The following is a 15,502-nucleotide window of genomic DNA, read 5'->3' as shown; positions in this document are numbered from 1 at the left end:
TTTGAGCTTGTTCTCCTCATTCCCATATGAGAACTTATTTAACTTGTGTTCTCTCTGCCCCTTGGAAATAAGTGCAGATTTTGTGGCAATATAATCTGGTGATATTTAAAACATATTGTAATAGGGGCATCTGGGTGGCTCAGTCAGTTGAGCATCCAGCTCTTGGTTTAGGCTTATGTCACAATCTCAGGGTCATAAGATGGAACACCAGGTTAGGCCCTGCCCTCACTGAGGAGTCTGCTTGAGATTCTCCCTCCTCTACCCCTCCCCTCTGCAAGCATTCTTTCTCTCTCTCTTTCTCAAATACATAATCTTTTTAAAAAGCATATTATAATAAATAGCAAGCAAATTAAGATAGGTAAAGAAATTAATATTTAAAGATAAATAAGCTTATATTTAAGTAAGTACAGATCTGTTCTACATCTTTGATATATTCAAAATATAATATTTGGAGGAATTTTAAATAATGATGAATCAATAAACATGCAGCTCTCCTCATGTTAGTTTCTCAATACATGTTTTAATAGCTATGCCTCTCCTTTGCAATAACATACAATCTAGCGTGAGCGTCATATGTTTTATCTGACTAAGCTATATTTTGGGGCTTATCCTCACACCTTCTCAGAGGCGCACTATCTCTAGGATCCTAAAATATTTGTGGTTCTCTAAATGGTTCATACATTTCCCCATCTGCCAGGCTTACTATTACTCATGCTTTCACAGGCAATTCTTATATGTTCTGAGAATTTGGTGAGTGGCAAAATAGAGTGGTTTAAACCAAGGAAGTTGATGTCTTCTTGAGGCAAGACTTGCACCTTTATCTGTAACCGGGGGATTTTTTATCTTCTCGCTTATGTCTTTTCTTTACTTATAAAGTAAGAATACCAGCAGTGACTCTATTATAAAATAATGATATCGGTTAATCAATAACTGTGTGTAATATGCCAGGCACAGTGTGACATATGGTAAATAGTGAATTTTATCTACCACTTATTTTTATCATTATTATCATCATCATTTTATTATTAGTCTCCTCTCAGAGAGAGTTAACCATTCCTTACCATGATGTCATAGACTTTTTCTTAATCTATTCATTTACATTTTTAAAATCAGCACTTTTTTTTTTAGAGAATCTTTTTTTTTAAGATTTTTTTTATTTATTCATTTGACAGAGAGATCACAAGTAGTCAGCACTTTTTTTTTAAAGATTTTATTTATTTATTTGACAGAGAGAGAGATCACAAGTAGGCAGAGAGGCAGGCAGAGAGAGAGGAGGAAGCAGGCTCCCTGCGGAGCAGGGAGCCCGATGTGGGGCTCGATCCCAGGACCCTGAGATCATGACCTGAGCCGAAGGCAGCGGCTTAATCCACTGAGCCACCCAGGTGCCCCAAATTCAGCACTTTTATTGAGGGTCTTTTATGTGTTGGGTGCCATTTAATACACAAGAGATTCAGCAATGAGATAAAATAGAAATAGTTCTGCTTTTGTGAAACTTATATTCTATCAATGTATATATTCAACAAATAACAAATTAATATACATTTTTATTTTTTATATGTCTTGAAATTATTTTTTAACATTAATATCATTGGCAAATATGGGGTTCTTATAAGGTAGGGGAAATTTTATTCCTCTTTTTCCTCAGTGCTTTTCATAATACTTGGCCCATAGTAAGTATTCAATAAATAGCTGTTGCATAAACATTGGTTAATGAACAATAGCTAGAGAATTATAGAAGTTTCTCTAATTTTTTGACATACAATTCCTGATATCCCCAAGTGTATTATTAGGTAATCTCTCAGCAGTATACAAGACAGATTTATTTTGTAATAAGTTTGTCTACTCAGGATGATGGAAAGTTTACAAATACTATACACTTAAGTGTAAATTATCAAAAAAATCAATAATATTAAAATGGATATTTGCAAATCTACATGTCTCTATATATTTCTATAGGTGTGTGGGAGCCCATAACTCTAGAAAAATATAAGGCTTTATGAAATAAAAGTGAATATTTCTGACAGTTTATGGAGGTTGGAGAAGCAAAGGGTTGAAATATATGGAGGTAAGTTAGTACCTGATGGCCATCAATTCTTATAAGCATTATCTTTTATCCTATGTAAGTTTGATATTTCCCTGACTTAATTGTTTTGAAAAATAGTTCATCATCTAGGGGTACCTGGGTGGCTTAGCTGGCTAATCATCTGCTTCTGGCTCTGGTGATGATCCTGGAGTCCCTGGACTAAACTCTGCATCAGGCTCCCTACTCAGTGGGGAGGCCGCTTCTCCTGCTCCCTCTCCCCCTCCCCTGTGCTTGTGCTCTCTCTCTCTCTCACTCACTCACAAATAAATAAATAAAATATTAAAGAAAATAGCTCACCATCTAATTCTCTAATCCTTACTTTGTTAGAGGAGATCCCAAAATAAATGTACTTATATTAAAGTATTTTTTAAAATTATCATCCTATGCCAGAAAAGAAGACAACAGTGTTAGTAAAGATTCCTTTGTCAGCAACTGAGTGGTTGTTCTAATGATGTGATGATGCTACCATGAATTTTTAAACATTTACAAATTGTTTTTGGCAGGATGAGCTTCTGCTTATTTACCCATTTTGTCAAGGCACAAGTTACATTTTACATCAGTCGTGTTTTACTTTTCTATTTATTTTAAGCAGATCTCTAGAACTCAGTTCCTCTCCACTTGTAATGGGAGTGTGAATCTTGGTAAACTGATATTTGATGAATGACTTGGGCTTATCGGGAAGCCTTGGGTATGCTGGAGATCCTTCTCTATGTCTGGGTCTCCCCAGGATGACCTGTCTACGTAGATAGATTCCCTTACCTCTGGGTCCAGGGTGTGAGACTTGTGTGTTTGTCCAAGGCTCCCTACTCAGAAGAGCTCTATGCTTGGTTTAATGCTCTTCAGTCAATGTCTTCAAATTCTTAATAATAATTTTTAACAAGGGGTCCCTCATTTTCACACCTCATTGTGCCTTGTAAATTACATGTCTTGCTCCTGGTTCCTTCTGTGTAGGACTGACTTAGGCTGACTGGGTCCTTTGCCAGAAGACTGCTCCTGTCTGGTTGCTTTTTCTACTTAGACCTTTCTGTCTGTAGTTTGTGGAATAATTAATTCCCCTTCTTTTCTTTCTGGCTAAAGGTGGTGGCAGGTTTCCCTTGTTATCAGCTCTTGGGGTCTACACAATTTCTAATGCTTTTGTACATTTTCCAACTCACATCTTTAACAACTTTGCTAAACTGCTTCTGTTTAATGTTAACATACTTTATTCTAATTCGAGCATGGCATTTCTTTATAGCTAAGACCCTAAATACTAGTAATAATAAGAACAGCTTAGCTCTGATGTATATAGTAAAACATTACTCTGCAAAAGACAAGTAAGAGTGGAAGTATAAGATAGTCAACCAAAGTTTTCCTTAAAACTTGGAAGTGTATAAATTAAGGTAGAAAACTTTCTAAGGGTTGACACTGGCAATGATTTGACTATAGAGAGAGCTCTGAAAAAGGCATAAAGAACAATCTGTCTTCCTATATTCTTAAAAGCTAAATAGATAAATGAATATTTGTCTTCCAATAAAGAAAATCAACCATTTTCTTTATTGGAAGACAAATTCTATATTCTAAAACCATTAATAGCAGAGACAATTAACCTTATCCATTTCATCAAGTAACATCCATCCTTTGTGCACTCAAAACACTGGGCAAATGATGTGTAATAAAACCATAGAAAATTGAATGTACCCCAAAATCACCCAAGTCAAAAGAAGAAGCCCTACAAAATAGAAAAAAAAAAATGTGTGGCGCTTCAATGTAGTTTGAAAGAACATAAAATGATAGACTTCCTAATGCTTCTACTACTATGAAAAGTAACTTAGACTTGTGAGTATTGTATGCATAAAGTTAATAATGAGAAAATTATAGGCCTAAAGATAGGTAGTTGTAGGGTAATAAATTTCAACTCTTACTTGTGAGAATACATCTCAAAAAAGAATAGTTTGTTAAGCATGTGAAGGGAACACTATTGTGGCAACACATCATGTTTGTATTAATTTACAAAAATTCTAATATATGAACTTTAACATCTCATTTACATATGATAAGAATACTGTGAAATATTATATATTTTACATTAAATACTGTCTAATACATATTTTAAAATACACTAAGAATATACTGTGTGCCAAATATTGCTCTGAATGTTTTATTACCCACATATTTATCTTCACAATAATCTTAAGAGATAATTATTATTTTATTCCTATTTTACATATGAAAAATTGAATAGTTAGATGTTTAGCTACTTTCTCAAGGTCAAACAGCATTACTGCATGCTTTATATGCTTACAAAATGTTAGAAGATTGTAGAAAACTAGGTGTACTTATCTTCAAGGGTAATTTTTATCCTAGGCTTTTGTTTCACTCTTTGCGTAGAATATGACCCCAAATAAGATGCAACTGTATCTTTTTCAATCCAAAAATACATATCAGTTGGTAAGTCATTGACTTTATCATTGAAAAAATTGTAATCTTTACTTCTTTTCTTAGAAATAATTTCAACACGAAATATCTTCAACAGAAAGTAGCAAAGCCTAGTAGGACTGAGTTTTGAGGAAATGCGTAAAGCTAATGTGGAAATATAACAGAAAAGAAAGATCAAAGCAACACAGATGGTGTTAGAATATGAAAATGAAGAGTCAGAGAGGAAAGAGTAAGATCCAGGAGTTCACCTGTCAAGTGTTAAACCCATATATGTCATATTTTGTGATCGGGTTGAGAAAGACAGTCTAGAGAACACGGACCATTCCCCCAAACTTTTATACAAAATGTTAACATTGAGTAATGGTGTCACACAAAAACTTTAGTGCTGCATGGGAAGATAATGTGTGGGGGAAATGTATGATGCTTGAGAAGACAAATTATACATATATAGGCCTGAGTCTCTAAGTTAAAAAAGATAACAGCAAGAAATGTGACCTTGTAATGATGGATCAAATTAAGATGATTCTAAGTGTTCCCAGTGGAATTAATTCACTTATGTCGTCCTTAGCCATGAAGAATAATATTTCCTCTTCAGCCACTGGCTACTCCTTCTGAACCTACTGAAATTTCATTTCCCTTCCACTGCTCCATAAAAATTCTTCTTTGGGCATGATTAATAATGTTTTTATTAGGAGCACTATAAGTTTTTCTAAGTCCTCACATGATTCAACCTCATAAACCAATGATGTGATCTTCCAAGATCTTCTAGATTTCTGCTTCTAGATATTTGATAGCTCATTGGGGCATTTCATCACTAAAAGGTAACAGTGTAGCTTATGTCATAATAATGAAAGTTGTATAAAGTATTTGAAATATTATACTTCCTTAGCGACTGAACTGTAACTATTGGTGCTGTTTTAACGGTGATTTGAATATAAACCACATATCAAAGGAAGTAACAAACCTCTGGACTAGAGTATATTCAATTGTGACTGAAAATGACTAGAATTTATCCCTCGATATTGGACTACAGGAAAGATCTAAAGAGTCTTTCTGGCTATACTAAGGTGTTTGGAGTTCACCTTATTAGCAATGGAGTAGACACCAGTAAGTTTTAATTGAAGGAAAGAACTGGGGGTGCCTGGGGTGGCTCAGTTGGTTAATGGACCAACTCTTGGTTTTGGATCAGGTCATGATCTCATGGTTGTAGGATAAAAATCCCACATTGGGCTCCAAGCTCAGCAAGGAATCTGCTTGTCCCTCTCCCTCTCCTCCTCCTCCTCTACTTGCTCTCTCTCTATCTCTCTCTCAAATAAATAAATAAATAAATAAAATATTTGTGGGAAAAAACGGGGAGAACTGGATCAATTTATATTGTGGGAAAAATAATTCTAACAGATATATGAAGAATAAAATACTAATTTTGAAGATTGGAATTTCAGATCTGTGACAGTTTCCATGCCTATTAATGGTAAGACAGGGTACAAACTCTTTATCTATCTTGAGGAATAAGTAAGTAAGCAAATAAATGAATGCACAAATACAAGTATTGGCTGGTGTGAATACACTGTATTAGAAAGACAAGTCTACTTCAATTCTTTCTTTACTTGGAGAAATATATGTTATGCAGTATTCAAAATTTCATTCATAATACAATATTATAACCTCCCCAACTCCATCCATATATTTAAAAATATATAAACATTTAACATATTTATATTTTAATATTTATACAGTATATTAATATATAATATACATTTATAAATATAAACTATATATAATTCAAAAGAGAGCCTGGAAAATATTTCCAAATGGGTGTTATCAGGAATAGGATTTCCAATCAATAGAGATCTTCATATCCTAGTTTGTTTTGAATTTTTACCTGAACATGAAATTCTTACTTCATTTTGGAAGCACTATTCCTCAGTGCATGTGTCTTAGAGTGGCAGATTTTCCCTTCAAGTAGTTCAGCTTCAATCTTGATGTTATTTCATCGACAAAGTACTTCAGAAGCTGTGTTGTTCCATTGATTCCTGGTGGATAGTTACCATCCTTTCTTTCTATGTCCAGGGGACGGACTCTTATCATAATTATTATAGCATGATTCACCCAATATAAAGTAGAAAAAAGTAGAGCAAGTCTCACCTCAGTTGCTATAGTTGAGATAGTTTTGAAAAGTACATCTTATAAAGTCTGTACATTTCAGAACATAGCAATGTGTTTTTATTTTTTATTGATAAAATCATTTACATTGCTATGATTTCCTAACTTTCACCACAATTCCATGAGATACTTACTTTTGTATAAAAATATAAGAAACGAAGAGATATTCACCCTCCATAAATAATGTCCAGTTATACGGGGCACTTGGGTGGCTCAGTGGTTTAAGGCCTCTGCCTTCAGCTCAGGTCGTGATCCTGGGGTCCTGGGATCGAGCCCCACATCAGGCTCTCTGCTTAGTAGGGAGCCTGCTTCCTCCTCTCTCTCTGCCTGCTTGTGATCTCTGTCTGACAAATAAATAAATAAAATCTTAAAAAAAATAATATCTACTTATATGCAGGTTATGTCTAGGTCCTGCTGGAATTTTTATGCATATGCTGTGTTGTGAAAAAAATGCAAATGTATAGTAGTACAATGCAATACCCTTTATTTGAAAGAATCAAATATATAAAATTTGGCAATAGAGAAAAAAGATCTTTGTGTGGAAAAAAATATTAGCCAATAAGCTTAATTTACTGAGGCAAGCATTGGTTTTTCTGTACTGGTGTTACCATGACTCAGATAGTCTGGAGATTTTGTACATAACACCAGTGATTAAATGGGGTTTGCTCTTCTTTTCTATCTTTTTTTTTTAAGATTTTATTTAGTTATTTGAGATAGGGACAATGAGAGAGAGCATGAGAGGGGAGAAGATCAGAGAGAGAAGCAGATTCCCCATGGAGCTGGGAGCCTGATGCGGGACTCAATCCAGAGACTCCAGGATCATGACCTGAGCCAAAGACAGTTGCTTAACCAACTGAGCCACCCAGGCACCCTTGGGGTTTGCTTTTCTTAAAGGCTACCAGTGTAAAACATAATAACAAGGAATGGGAAGAGTCTTTTTTTTTTTTTTTTTAAGATTTTATTTATTTATTTGACAGAGAGAGATCACAAGTAGGCAGAGAGGCAAGCAGAGAGAGTGAGAGGGAAGCAGGCTCCCTGCCGAGCAGAGAGCCCGATGCGGGACTCGATCCCAGGACCCTGAGATCATGACCTGAGCCGAAGGCAGTGGCCTAAACCACTGAGCCACCCAGGCGCCCCGAATGGGAAGAGTCTTAAGGAATTTTTTGCTATGTACTTTTTTTAGAGTTGATATTTATTTGTGTTTCAGCAGAGAACGCAAGAGTATTATAAGGAATAAATTATGTTCTCTTCCCAAGAGCAATTCCTTGAATTAATAATTTCATCTTTTTGAAATAGCATATTAGGCCTTTAATAAAGAGAGCATCACCTTTCTTTTTCAAAGTGTGATCAACTTTGAGTACCTAATATATGTAAAGTAGAAAGAGGAAAACAAATCCTTTTGCAAGGAAGGACAGGCTTTCTGGGTAGCAGAGGGGACAGCTAAATTCTTCTCAGCTGTGTTCTCCTTTAAAGAACTTTATTGATATTATCTGTTAATAAAAAAATAAAATCATTGGTACTGTAAAAAGAATTTTATTGAAATAAATAATTTCCCAACCAGCAAATAATTTTGCCTTTGTTTTTGAAAGATATTTTTTCAAGAATGCAGTTCTAAGTTGAATCTTCCCTACCCACCCCACCCTAGCCCACCAGGACTTTGATAATTTTTTTGGTCTGCCTTCTGGCTTTTGTTGTGTGTGGCTTTGTTTTTCTGTTTTTGATTGTTTGTTTGTTTTTGTTGGTTTTTAAGATTTTATGTATTTATTTGAGAGAGAGCATGAGAGTGAGTAGAGCACAAGCAGGGGGAGAAGCAGAGAGACAGGGAGAAACAGGCTCCCCACTGAGAAGGGAGCTGATGTAGGGCTTGGTGGATGCAGAACTCCATAGATGTGGGGATCCATCGATGTGGAGCTGGACCCAAGACCCTGAGATCATGACCTGAGCCGAAGGCAGACATGTAACTGACTGACTGAGCAACCCAGGTGTCCCTGGCTTTTGTTGTTTCAAACAAGAGGTCACCTATCATGTCTATCTCTGTTCTTCCATGTAAAATGTTTCTTTTACTCTGTATTCCTTTAAGATTTATCTCTGCTTTTAAGCAATTTAATTACAGCATTCTGTGTTAAAAGTTTTATCCTATTTGTTCTACTTGGAGTTGGTTGAGCTTCAATCAAAGGTCTATTGTTTCCAAGAAATTTGGAAAATTTTAGTTACTCTTTCTTCATTGTTTTTGTTTGAGGTTTGATTTTTGGGTTTTGTTTGTTTGCTTCTGTTTCTGTCCTTCTTTGGGAACTACAATTACAGATATATTAGGGACCTTTAAGATAGTTTCCCAAGCTCCGATAATTTTTTTCAGTTTTTTTATTTTGTCATTCTAGATCATATTTATTGTCATGTCATCAGTTTCACTAATATATATGCAGTATTCTTTTGCTATTTATCATACCCATTTAATTTTTAATCTCTGACATTATAATCTTGATCACTAGAATTTCCACTGATTCTTCTTAGTGTCTCTCCTTAATAGACTCATGCTTTCCTCTAACTTAACATAGAATACATGTATTATAACTATTTTAATATCCTCATTTACTAATTTTATCATCTGTGTCAGTTCTCCATTGGTTTTGCTTGATTGATTTCTCTTTTTTCATCAGTTGTATTTTTCTACTTCTACGCATTCCTGGTATTCTTCGGTTGGATGCTAGACATTGTAAATCTCCTTTTTGGTCTCTGAATATCCTGTTATTACTTTGAATGTAATTGAGCTTTGCCCTGTGGCACATTTAAATTATTTGTAAACACTTTTTTTAAAAAATGTTAAAGCCTAGTTTTAAATTACTGGTAGGTGGTACCAGAGCAACCTCTAGTCAAGGGCTACACTGGCCCCACAATGAGGCAGTACACTTCCAAATACTCTTCCCAATCGCCCCTGTATTCTGAGGTTTCTATTACTCCAGCAGTTGGAAAAGTGAACCATATCCAGCCTTGTGTGAGCCACATATATTGTTTGCTTTGCTCTATTTCTGTCATTCCTTTTTAAACTTCAAATGGTTTTCTCACATACATGCACTTATCTGTATTTAGCTGATAGCTTAAAGAGGGATGCTCTGAAGATTTCTGGGGCTGTCACTCTAAGCTGCATGCTCTTCTCAAGTATGCTGCCCTGTGAATGCTAGCCACTTTGGTCTTCCCAAATCCTCAGCTCTGTCTTCTTAGCATAGGAAACCCAGCTCTGGGCTGTCTCTCATTTCATTGTTACCTGGAAACTCTGTACAGACTATAAGCTGAGGCAAATGTCAGGATCATTAGGTTCTTTCCCCTGTCTCAGAGGTCACTGCCCTGGACTGCTTGATATTCAGTGTCTGAGCAACTATTGTTTCATATATTTTCTGAGTTTTATTTAGTTAAGACAGTAATATAAACCTGGTCTCTCTCTTTTTTTTTTTAAGATTTTATTTATTTATTTGTCAGAGAGAGAGAGAGACAGAGAGATCACAAGTAGGCAGAGAGGCAGGCAGAGGCAGAGGGAGAAGCAGGCTCCCTGCTGAGCAAGGAGCCCGATATGGGACTCGATCCCAGGATGCTGGGATCATGACCTGAGCCAAAGGCAGCCGCTTAACCAACTGAGCCACCCAGGTGTCCCTAAACCTGGTCTCTTTTATCCCAAGTTGTTTAAGTGTGGAAGTCCACATTCTTTTATTTATTTATTTTTTAATATGAGAAATTAACCTATTGGGTCAAGCTAGGAAAATTTTGAAATATCTTCATTGTATCAGCTAATATTTACTGAGTTATGTATCATACCTAATCTATGTCAGGAAGTTCCTAGAATATGTCTTGGTGTATAAAAGCTATCAGCAGGTCTAAGTAAGATTGAATTCAACGGGTAGGTCTTAAATAATTCAAAAGGTTTGGAAACATTTGTTTAGAATATTTGCTTAAGTATTTTTTGCTGTTATCCTCTCTTGAGTAAAAGTGAACTCACATCTGTTTAAGGAAAATGTTAGAATTCTCTGGTTTCCCACATCCAAACAGGCTACATTTTCAATTTTCAAATCTCTGCTCTCCTGATTGTAAATGCAATGGGATCAAGATGATTACACAATATTACAAAGCAAATTTGCAACTGAAAGTCCAAATGAACTGTGTGGTTGTCAGAACAAGAATAAAGCCATTTTTTAAAAAAGGACAAGGATTATACAGTGATATATAATAATAATAATAATAATGATAATATGAAGAATACAATAATATGTTGTTAATGATTTGGGAAAAAAGTCAAGGAGAAGCCATATCTCAATACTATTATCATTCCTGGATGGGAGGATTTGAAGAAAAAAAAATTTTTTTAATATTTTATTTATTTATTTATTTGACAGACAGAGATCACAAGTAGGCAGAGAGGCAGACAGAGAGGGGTAAGCAGGCTCCTGCTGAGCAGAGAGCCTAATGTGGGGCTCAGTCCCAGGACCGTGGGATTGTGACCTGAGCTGAAGGCAGAGGCTTTAACCACTGAGCCACCCAGGCGCCCTTGAAGAAGTTTTTATGTTTTTGTTCTGTTTTATGCCACGGCATACTGCTAAATTTTGAACACTGATTTTTTTTTAAAGATTTTATTTATTTATTTGACAGAGAGAAATCACAACTAGGCAGAGAGGCAGGCAAAGAGAGAGGGGGAAGCAGGCTCCCTGCTGAGCAGAGAGCCCGGGGGCGGGGGCTCCATCCCAGGACCCTGAGATCATGACCTGAGCTGAAGGCAGAGGCTTTAACCACTGAGCCACCCGGGCACCCCTGAACATTGATTTTTTTTTTTTTAATTATAAAAAGTGTTACTTTAAATCAATTACATAGACAAGCATATGGACTGGATTTTTACTGAGACCATGTATTCATTGGGTGGGGATGGAGTTACTAAACTACTATATGTGTTTCACTCAAACCCACATTTAAAAACCCAGACCATTGGTCATGTAATAATTCAAGGAGCATCAGAAGCAGTTTCAAGTCCAGGACTGCTGATTTTAAAATGTGAAAAGGAATAAAAAGAAGAGAATCAAAGGTACCTAGCTAGCCAGAACAACAGATGGTTATAAAGAAATAGACACAAAGGATTTGCTTCCTCATCAGATTTCTACCCAAGATTTTAGAACAAGATAACTGGGTAATATTCCAAGATTCATGCTAAAAATAGGGCTTCCATGAGAATTTCTATTGTTGGTCTATTACTAGAGAAACTAGTTTTGGCAGCACTAGGAAAAGAAGGGACTCCATGTTTCCTCAGGGCCTGTACAGCAGGATTGTTTTTCTCCATACTCTGTTGAGCAGCCAACATGACTCCAGTGAATTCTGGACTTAGTCTGTGAAAAAATGCCAAGTATGTTAACTAAGCTTCACATTGGGAGCATCTAAGATCGAGTGATCATAACATCATTAGATTTAAAATGCTCGTGAGGCTAACTTCTAAAGGAAGCAACAAAAAGATTATCAGAATTTTAATAAAAATGCCAACTATGAGAAAGGACAAAGTAGTTTAAAGAACACTTATCAGAAGCTTGCTCTATATGGGGGACGTCATAAGAGAAAGCAAAATAGGAAAAACTTATCAAGCAACTAATAGAAAAAGAAGAAAGAATGTGAGTTAATGTATTTTATTAAAGTCTATCTGTATTTAAAAAAAAAACACAGAAAAAGTTCAATGAGGCTTTAGGAGCCAAATTAAAAACTAAGGAGGGTTGTTGAAATATACAGAGAATAACAAGGAATTCAGGTAAACAGCTGTCTTATTGAAGTTGAAAAGATTAGCTAATATCCACCAGTTAAGAACTTAAAAGTATGGCTTAAATTCTCCCTCTATTACTTCTTTTCTGATTGAGTTTCAGGGAAATCTGTTTTTGTGGATAATGTCTGATCAGGGTCAGCCCAGGTGGTAGCCCACATGCTGTAACTTAAGAATGATTGGATTAACCTCATTTCCTACAAAACCAACAAGGACTAATCCCATGAGACTAAGTTGTAATCCTTTTAAAAATGCTAACATAACTTGGAGAGTTAACTTCTTAATTCTACTCCGTTCATTCGTAATTAAGATGAATAGATTTATATTTAGATAGTTTTTCCTTGTTGCTAAAGGAAATCGGCTCCCCAAAGGTAAAGCAAGAGCTGTTTTGATGAAGTTGAGGTATAAACAAGTCACTTGTTATTCAGCATATAAAAATGACCAGAGAGATTAAGTCTGCAGGAGAGAAAGGATGGAGGTTATCAGCAAAACAAAAACCAAACAAAAAAAACAAAAATTAAAGAACAGAAACATGCAACCTAGGGATGTTAGGTTCCTTGAGTGATTAAAGGAAGACCTATGATGTGAAGGTTGTGGTCCAAAAGAGGTTTGTTGGAAGAATAGAGTATAGGAAAGAATATAGGAAAAACAATTTACCTCACTTTCTTCTAGTAAAATCAATTGCTGTTTCTCTGTGTAGAGAGGCAAAAGAAATGTAGAGGCAGTACAGAAATTTAGAGCTTTGCTATTCCAAACCCAGTCTGAGAACTAGTAGCATGGACATCACATACGAGCTTGATAGAAATAGAAAATTCCATGCCATATTCTAGACCTACCAAATCATCAAATCAATAAGATCACTTAGTGATTTGTTGGCCTATTTACATTAGAGGAGTGCCAATTTTAAGTGTAGACTTTGCTATCAAACAAACAAACAAACAAAAATCAAAAAAACCCCTGCATTTAAATTTGTGTTCTGCCATTTAAAAATTGTGTGACAAGGTATATAAACTCTCTGATAATTAGGTTCTGCTTGAAAAGTGGAGATAATACTAGCACCTAACTTAGGAGTTTATTGGTTTAGATGAAATATCACATGAAAATGACTTACCACAGTGTCTATAACATCAAACAAACTCGGTACAAATTAAAAAGCATTGCGACTGACTTGGATTAACAAAGTTACAAAATATGTAAGGGATAAAATAAACTTTTTTTCCATTTCTCTGTTCCATTTACGGGTCCTATATCTGGTGTTGGTATGAATTTTTGAAGTGAACCCTTCAGTATTAATGAATTCATGCTGTGTTCAGGCTATGGCTATAAGGCAAAAGTCATTCATTTAAAACAAAGTAATATTTGGCCATTTTATCATCCAAGTCAGATCAGCTGCACAATATAACCAAATATATGGACAGATATTTATCATTGAAATAAATGAAACAGTAACAATAGAGTAACAATAAAGAGAGTAGCAATAAAATTGCTTAAATGGGAAAAAACAAATCTCGTTTTTAAAAATATATATTAAATTTTTGCAAAGCATATTTTTCAGTATTGTTAGGTACTGGAATATTGTATTTCTTTGTTTGTTTGGCTCATTGCAAACTAAACTGGAAACATGAATGTTAATTCAAAGGACACTTAACCAGTACTTATTTAGTTAAAAGTGTTCCAATATTTCAAATGTTATACATGTTAGAGCGGTTAACCTGGGATTTGAAAAGTTAAGGTAGAAAGTAAGGACTCGGTTATGGGAGATCCTTTCTAAAAGCAAAAAATTGGCTGTTGATTTTCCACATTTCTGTCTTGCCAGTAATAATTTATCTCCAACTACTTCATTCTTTGCATTTGCAGAATTGGTAGCATACTTTTGGCACTTCCTTTGAAAGTATCAAGGAAAACTGCTTCATTAGTCCATAGCTTTAAGACTATTCTGATTGTGTAGGTCCCAGCCAAGGTTGCAACTGCTACTGAATCTTGGCCAGTCCTTGCTATCTATGGAAAGCTTTAGGGGGTAACATATATCTGCATTTATATATTTTTGTCCAAAGAACCAACTTCATCAAAGGAAAATAAAATCCCCTGGAGTGCCTGGATGTCTCAATTGATTAAGCATCTGCCTTTGGCTCAGGTCATGATCCTGGGGGTCCTGGGATTAAGCCCTGCATCAGGTTCCCTTCTCTGCAGGGAGTCTGCTTCTCCACTCCATCTACCTCTCCCCCAGCTCATGCTATCTCTCGCTCTCTCTGGCTCTCTCAAATAAACAAAATCTAAGAAAGAAAGAAAGAAAGAAAGGGAGGAAGAGAGAGGGAGGGAGGGAGGGAGAAAGGAAGGAAGGAAAGAGGGAGGGAGGAAGAAGGAAAAGGGAAAGGAAAAGAAAAGAGAAGAATCCCCTTTAACTGACTTTAAAGCTTGGGGACAATTGCAACATGGAGAGATAAGTGTGATTTATCTCTTAAAGGAATAGGAACCACATTGGTGATCATCTTGGCAATGGATATTATAGCAAGATATTACCAAATCTCTTGGGTTTCCACTAATCTGAAAAATCAAAATTGATGATTTTACATAAGAAAATTATTATGAGTCTTAAACTGAAAGTGAAGTACCTGTCAAGTACTGAGGTGAGAATCCAGTAGCTGTTAGTTTCCTCCGTTCTTAGTAAACCAGATTACTTCATACAGACATGCTGTATAAATACATTGCTTTTTGCCTTTTCCTCTGGAATGACTAAGTTAAATATACTTTGCAGTGCAAGCGATATGGCACACTTGCTTCTGACACACCTGTTTCTGCTTTAATGCCTAAGTACCCCTTTTACCCCATCTCATAAATGAGCGTTGGTGACAAAACTGGCACAATCTGTAAACTAAGTCAGCTTATTTTCGAATTTTAAACTAAATTTCAAAGGAAATCCCTTAAGTTTTTCCTATCCACGCATCATGATGAGACACTGATGGAACTACCAACTTCTTTCTGTCTGTTCTAGCTATGTGGAGGTTTTGGCCACCTTCAAAAATTGGATTGCTTAAGAGCAAACAGAAAATTCAGGGAGACTT

The sequence above is a fragment of the Meles meles genome, chromosome 11 (assembly GCF_922984935.1).
Source record: "Meles meles chromosome 11, mMelMel3.1 paternal haplotype, whole genome shotgun sequence".
NCBI classification, from domain to species: Eukaryota; Metazoa; Chordata; class Mammalia; order Carnivora; family Mustelidae; genus Meles; species Meles meles.
Note: the sequence above shows the minus strand (reverse complement) of the source record.